A 6,866-nucleotide genomic window follows, 5' to 3' on the forward strand; every position below is an offset into this window, starting at 1 on the left:
AAATTAATTTTAAATGAAAGTTTACAGAAACTTAGAGTTCCCAGCCATTCGTTGTTGCACTTTTCTCCCTGCCCACCCCTCCCCCCAATTCACTTTTCTCCTTGATGAGTAAAAGAAAAACTCTTTCATTGATATGCAATCCCTCCCCCCACGTCCACTGCACTGTGCAGCCTTCATTCCGGACTCCTGTCATGACAATAGTACCTAATCATATATCCCTTTTAAACAGTCTGTCCCTCATCTGTTGCAATGCAGTATACATCATTCCATCACTTCTTTGTCTTCACTCGACCTCAATGTCAGTCTTGTTTTATAGTAGTGGCCCTATGCAATATTTGTCCTTTTGTGACTGAGATATTGCACTTAGCATAATGTTCTCTAGGGTCATCCACTTAGCATCATATTTCATGAGTTCCTTGTTTTACAGGGCTTCATAGTATTCCATTGTGTGAATATACCAGAGCTTCTCTATCCATTTATTTGTTGATGGCCACTTGGGTTGTTTCCAGCTCTTTGCTATAGTGAACAAAGCTGCAATAAACATGGGTGTGCATAAATCTGCTTGGGTGGTGGTTATGGTTTCTTTAAGGTAAGTTCCCAGAAGTGGAATTGCTGGCTCAAGTGGTTTTTCTATTTGCAACCTTTTGAGAAAGTGTTGTAAAGCCTTCCAAAATGGTTGCACCATTTTATACTCCCACCAACAGTATATAAAGGTTCCAGTTTCTCCACAACCTCGCCAGTATTTATTGTTTGCTGTTCTGTTAAATTTTGCTATTCTTACTAGGGTGAGATGATATCTCATAGTTGTTTTGTGTAGTAGGTTTTGAGGTCAGGCTATACCTCCCACTTCATTTTTCTTTTTCAGAAATGCTTTGCTTATTCAGGATCTCTTTCCCCTCCAAATAAATGTGACAATTTCCCTTTCAATCTCCTTGAAAAATCAATTTGGTATCTATATTAGGATTGCATTGAACATGTAGATTGTTTTTGGCAGGATTATTATTTTCATTATTAAATTAAAGGATTATTAAAGACTATTAACGTCTTCCCATTAATGGACAGGGAACATTTCCCCCTTTCTTTAGGTCTTTTATTGTGTCTGGCCAAAATGTTGTGTAGTTTTCTTTGTATAGGTCTTTTGTGTCTTTAGTTTGGTTCTCTCTCATGCATTTCTAGTTTTGATTGGCTTTTGTAAGTCATATTGCTTGCTTAGTTTCATTCTCTGAGTTCTCTTTGTTACTATAGAGGAGTCCCTCTGATTTTTTGGATACCGATCTTAAGTGGCCCATTATTATTAGTGTGTGCTGTCAAGTCAGAAACAACTCATAGCTGACCCTCAGGTGAGTTTTCCGTGGTAATAAATCACACAGGAGATAAATGCCCATCCTTCTCCATCAGAATAGCTGGTGGATTTGAAATGTGCCTTTGAATTCACAGTGTAGCTTCTTACCACTAGGCCATCAGAGCTCTCTTTGGTGGTCTGTTGTGCTGTTTGTCTTGTAATTGGAACCAGCCCACAGCTGATGCTCCAGAGGGTTTTCAGAAGCAGTAAATCACACAGGAAGAAAGTGACCATCCTTCTCCTACAGAGCATCTGGTAGATTTGAACTGCTTGCCTTTGGGATTGCAGTGCATCTTCTTACCATTAGGCTACCAATTCATCACCACGTAAAACTCTGTGGATGGTCAGTTATGAGCTGATGTCAACCGAATGGTACACAATAAAAATAATAGCATCTTAACTTCATAGTTAGGCTGAGGAAAGGAGTAGGTTTATTCTTGTCTCCTTGTCCACTGCTCTTAATTTTCTTCTTTTCTATAAATTTAACTAAGTTTCTCTAGTTGTTTTGATGATAATAAAACAAGAGAACTGCTAACTATTTTTACACCATCATAAGATCACCTTTCCATGGTTTTGCCTACCTGTTTCCCAATATTCATTCATTCTTCTGTTTTGTCTTTGCCCATCTGTCTCAATATCTGCCTTCTCTGTTTATCTCTCTCTCTTTCTCTAAGTGATGTTGTATAGATGACTCACACATCTTAAATTACTCTTAATTGTCTAAATTGAAATGAAACAAAACAGTTTCTTGTCATTGTTAAAACAACAGATGCTGAAGAAAGTACCAACAATCATCTTCATTTCTTTTCTAAAAATTATTTTCACCATGTGCCAAAACCCAGCAGAGGGCATCCTTCCATTTCAGATGTATTAACACTAGAGGAAAAACATCTACAATATTAATTCTAACAATGTATTTTGTTTACAATTTCATTTTGAAATTGAGATAAAAGAGCTATTATGGTAGAATGACAAATGGTTATAATTTCATTTTGAGCTGTTTGCCTTTATTATCAATCCTAAATGAAAAATCTTTTTTCAGCACACATGGAAAAAAACATCTCTGTATCTGGACCCACAGCTTCAACATACAGTAAGGGAAAAGTGTGTCCCTTCTTCTCTTAAGCTACCATATACATAAATAAAGTGCTCATGAAGGAGAAGCAACTGAAATAGAACGTATTTCTAAGCTCATTTGCACTCTCCATTCATTTCTTTAATTACGGAGAAAAAAATCACAAAAAACACAACTACCACAAATAAATAATGAGGAAATTATTCAGCTTGTATTGAACTAGGTTCTTGAGAGAGGCAAAATAGTTGTAGTTTCTATCTATATGTTGTTATGTGCCGTCAAGTTAGAATGAACTCATAGAGGACCCTCCAGTGGGTTTTCAGAGGCTGTGAATGGCACAGGAGGAGATTTCCCATCTTTCTTCTATGAAACAGCTTGTGGATTGGAACCATATGTCTTTTTCTTTGCAATGTAACTTCGTACCATTAAGCCACCAGAGTTCTTTTCTATCTATGTGGAGAGATTTCTTTCAAGTAAATGGCTCTTATGCTTGTTGTTGATGAGTTTAAGTCTATGGGACAAATAAAGGCTCCTTTACTGACATAACTTCAGAGGTTGACACACTTAAGACTGGCAAATCACATTATAGGATGCTGACTCCAGAGGCTACCAAATCCAAGACGACTAGACAATATAGCATGACACTGGTTTAAATTCAAATAATCAGAAACCAGAGAATAATGAGCCAGAATTGAATGAAGGAAGGAAGGATTTGGATAGTGAAAAATAGAACTTCCCTGTATAATGGGTGTCAATATTTTCGAGTTGAGGTACTGGCAAAGAGTCTTGAACATACCATGGCGTGTCAAGAAAACAAATAGGTCTGTCTTAGAGAAGGTGAAAACAAATCTCCCCTTTGAGGCTAGGATTTTGGAGCTCTGTCTTACATATTTTGGGCACGTGGACAGGTCCTTGGAGAAGAACATGCTAGGAAAGGTGGAGGGACAGCACAGGAGAGGAGGACCCCGGAGAAGATGGACTGATATAGTGATTGGGGCAATGGGAGTTGCTGTGTCTGAATTAATGGGACTAGCTCATGATAGAGCAGGGTTCAGAGCTGCTGTACATAGGGTCACTATGAGTCTTAGGGGATTCAATGGCACATAACAACAACAACAACAACAATATACTGGCTATAGACACACCTTTTTGGTAACTACGTTTTAACTTTTTTTAATTGCTTAGTCATAGTAGATCTCATCATGGAAATTAGTACATCATAATTGATTATATCCTATGAGATGAATGATTATAACATAACATCCAAAAGGGAGACTAGTAGGCAGTCATACTAACAACCAAATCTTGACTATCACACAGCCTGTTAGTTTGTTAAAAAGGAAAAAAAAGTATTGTCAGCTTGATTTCACGATGGAAACTGAAATGGTCAATGGTAGTATCCAGGTGGAACCAAACTGATTTATGTGGAAGCAGACAGTGTAGTCTACTAAAGTTAATCACCCAATTTCAAACAAGTTGAAATTCTACAATAAGCAGTATGTTACATCATCAGAAGACATTTTCCCATGTTAAAACATAACTTCTCTAACTCTTTTAGCAGATATTTAGTTACAATTGCAGATAAATTTATCGGGTGTTTTTCTTCAGGAAGAACGTTTCAGGAAGAAAAGGATAGAATGTGAGGAGGCAATATAGCATAATTTATGTGGTCATTGAGAATAAACTCCCACTTTTTGTCAAGCTTAGTTCTAGGTCTTCACAACATGTCAGTGAGCAAATAGCCAAATATGGTTGATATCAAAATAATGTGCTAAAAACCAGGGGTTTTTAGGCCAACTGTGGCCTGCCTCTGTCATTCAGCCACTATCAAATGTCGAATAAGAAAATCACTATCTTCATTTGCAAAACAAGGATAGCAATTGTTAATACTAACTGAAAACACACTTAGGTCAATTTATTCAGATAAGTCTATATTATAAGGTTTATTATTATCATCATCATCATCATCATCATTATTTCTAGTTGAGTGTGCTGAAATTGTAAAATAACGAAATGCTTGGCCATGCCTGTAGGCTGAGGACTGAGGGCCAGTGTGTTGTGATTCTCAGTTCCAACTGGACCTTAGGATGGCCTCTAACATCTTCAGTAGGGATAAGTATTGAAATGCTCAGAGCTTTCTTTTTGTCCCAAGTGGGTGTCAGCAGAGAGGACTTGCCAGATGAATTGGGGTCTCTGGCACAGATTCTGCCAGTATTTGGGTATGCTAGAATTGTAAAACACTGTAGGGTTCGAGGTTTGGTCAAACATTCTTCTAGGTTGTATAGCCCTGATCTGTCCATTTGCTATACAGATGGTTTCTGTGAAGCTGAACACTGTGACACTGTGTCAAATGCAATAATGGTTACCCATGGTGGGCGGTGTTTGGTGGAGCTCTCCAATTAAAACAAGCTTGGAAGCAGGAGTGGCATCCACTTCTGAAATAGCTTGCCTCAGGAAACCCTATGAACCTGGAGAAAGAATGAAAGTTACACAAATGTTCAGATCTTTTGTTCGTAGAAGTCGCTATTAGTCGCCAACAACTTGGTGACACTTAACAACAACAGTTGGCAAGTGAGGAAATCAAGGCACGGTGTGAATTACATGTTGTTCAGAACTACATGATTCTTATTGTTGTTATTGGCTGCCATAGGGTCAAGTATGACTCACAGAGACCTCGTGAACAACGGATATAAACTCTATCCTGCTGTGTTATCCTTATCATCTCTGACACACTCACGTCCATCAGTATACTCAATGGGTCAATCCACCTGGTTGAGGATCTTCCTCTCTTTCACTGTCCTGTCATCTTTCTAAGAATGGTGTCCTTCTGCAAGGAATAGCCTCTCCTAGAAACCTATCCAAAGTATGTGAGAAGAAGCTTTGCCATCCTTGGTCCAAGGAGCACTCCGACTGCACCTTCTCCAAGACACTTGTTTGTTTTTAAGTGCATGGAATAAATTCTTCTCCAATACCACAGTTCGAAAGCTTAGGTTTGGTTTGGTTTTTTGGGTTTTTTTCTGTCATCCTTATTCATTGTCCAGCTCTTAGCAGTATAGAAAGTGACTGAAAAGACCATGGTCTAAATCAAGCACTCCTTAGTCCTCAGACTAGCATCATTGCTCCTCAATAATTTGGAGAGGTCCCTGACTGCAGACTTTCCCAGTGCAAAGTTCCAAATAGCTTCCCAGTGAACAATTGTTGTTAGGAATCATTGAGTCAGGTTTGAAAGTATGACTCATAGCAACCCTTTGAACTACAGATTTCAACCCTGTCTTGTCCTGAGCCATCCTCACACTTCCTGACACAAAAACCCATTGCGGCAGTCACTGTGCAAACCCATCTTACTCTCCCTCACCGATGCTCCACCCTTATAATCATCATGTCCCTCTCTAAGGAATAGCTCCTCCAAGCAACATGCTCAAAGTATGTGAGGAAATGTCTCATCACTCTTGCCTCTGAAGAACACTCTGGCTGCACCCTCTCCAAGACATATGTTTTATTTTGCTGTTCTTTTGACCATCTGTAGGATGTTCAGTGATCTTCTCCAATGCAACAGCTCAAAGGAAGCAATTCTTCTGTCATCCTTATTTATTGTCCAGCTCTTAAATGCATAGCAAGTGATCAGAAAATTATGGCCTGAATCAGACACACCTTAGTCTTCAAATCAACATCACTACTCCTCAATAATTAACCTCAATAATTTGGGGAGTTTCCTAACTACAGATTTTTACAGTGTAATGCATCTCCTTATTTCCTGACTGTTGGTATCAAAGGTCTTAATTGTGGATTCAAGCAAAATGAAGTTGTTGACAGTTTCAATCTCTTCTCCATACATCATGATGTTACCTACTAGTCCAGTGGTAATCTTTGCTTTCTTGAAACTGAGACACAATCCACACTGAAATCTGCCTTTATTGACCTTCTGCAAAAAGTGCTTCAAATCCTATTCACTTTAAGCATGCAAATTTGTGTCATCTGCATAACACAGGTTATTGATTAGTCTTCTTCTGATCATGATGCCACTTTCCTATTCAAAGACTCCAGTTGCTTGAATAGTTTGTTCAGCATACAGATTACATAGGTATGGATAGAAAAATACAACCCTGACACACTCCCTTCTGAATTTTAAACCGTGCAGTGTTCCATGGCTTTGTTTGCTCTATAGCTTCCTGGCCCAGGTAGGTATAGGTTTCGCATGAGCACAATCAACTGTTCTGGGATTTCCATTCTTCTCAATGTCAGCCACACTTGCTATGATTCACACAATTTAATGCCTTTGCATAGTCAAGAAAGCACAAATAGCCATTCTTCTGATATTCTTTACTTTCAGCCAGGATCCATCTTACATCAACTATGATGACCCTAGTGCCAATGCCTCTTCTAAATCCTGCTTGAACTTTTGGCAATTCCATATATATTTACTGTTCTAGCCATTTTTAGTGACATTCA

At 38.6% G+C, this 6,866-nt stretch overlaps 1 protein-coding gene across 1 annotated transcript in view; it reads right to left on the reverse strand.

The window, feature by feature from the left end:
* The window catches only part of GRXCR1 (glutaredoxin, cysteine rich 1), a 180,587-nt gene that overhangs the window by 86,553 nt on the left and 87,168 nt on the right, over positions 1-6,866 (reverse strand). The window lies entirely within an intron of this gene.

This window comes from Elephantulus edwardii, unplaced genomic scaffold (assembly GCF_000299155.1).
Source record: "Elephantulus edwardii isolate Elephantulus edwardi_28Jun2011 unplaced genomic scaffold, EleEdw1.0 scaffold00222, whole genome shotgun sequence".
Taxonomy (NCBI): domain Eukaryota; kingdom Metazoa; phylum Chordata; class Mammalia; order Macroscelidea; family Macroscelididae; genus Elephantulus; species Elephantulus edwardii.